The sequence below is a fragment of the Volvox carteri genome, assembly GCF_000143455.1.
Source record: "Volvox carteri f. nagariensis unplaced genomic scaffold VOLCAscaffold_108, whole genome shotgun sequence".
Taxonomy (NCBI): domain Eukaryota; kingdom Viridiplantae; phylum Chlorophyta; class Chlorophyceae; order Chlamydomonadales; family Volvocaceae; genus Volvox; species Volvox carteri.
The window spans coordinates 169,989-170,907 of record NW_003307651.1 but is presented as its reverse complement, the minus strand read 5'-3'; positions in this window follow the sequence as shown (position 1 = coordinate 170,907).

The following is a 919-nucleotide window of genomic DNA, read 5'->3' as shown; positions in this document are numbered from 1 at the left end:
GGGTGTGCGGGTAGGAGCGTGGGAGGTTGGTGCCCCCGGGAAGAGAACATTCATCAGACGTGAACTGCGGGTGGAAGCGTTCAGAGGGGTTGGGCAGTCGGGGGTTGGGCGTATGAGAGGGCGGCCAACTCGCGTGACGGAGCCTCTTGACTCGTGAGAGCGTGTGCGCGTGCGACGCCTCTTACCACCCCCCGGGAGAGGAGAGCGGAGCTAGCGGACCTGCGGCTCTCGGCTGCTTAGGAGGGGCCTCTGCCCCTCTCCCGTCCGCGGGAAAGAGCTTATAGCTTAGGCGGTCTTTCCGTTGGGGCTCGGGCAGCAGCCCCTGGCCAATGTCAGGCCCGGTCAGATAGATATTTGCAACCTTCACACATACACACACATACAGACACACATACACGCGTACCCGGTCTCTGGATGGTGGTATTTGACACGATCAGTCCATCCACTCCGCAGCTCAGAGCCACCGCGGCGATATCTCGCTTATCGGGTTCGGACAGGTCGGGAGCTAGCTTGATGAGGAGGGGAGGGGGCCCGCCGGGGCCCCACAGCATGCGGTCCCGGGTACCCTTGACCTGCGGGTGCGTGCGTGTGTGCGTGCGTGTATGTATGTATGTATGTATGGGAAGGGGAGGACAGGAGAAGAAAGGGGAAGGAGAGAGATACATGCGGCGCAGCTTAAATTTGAGGGCTGCGAGAGGGGGATGGGGGAGTATGAAGCTTCCAAAGAGATGAGTGTACGGCCGGGGGTAAGGGGAGGAGGAGGAAGCTGGCCACGTGGCTCACGAGCGGGACCCTGCTGACTCAGCATTTGCATTTCACCCCCACCTGCTTCACCAGCGCCTCCAGCTCCTTACGACCTTGAAGCGCGCGAAGTCGTACAAGGAACGGCAGAAGGAAAGTGTTCGTACATGTATGTGTG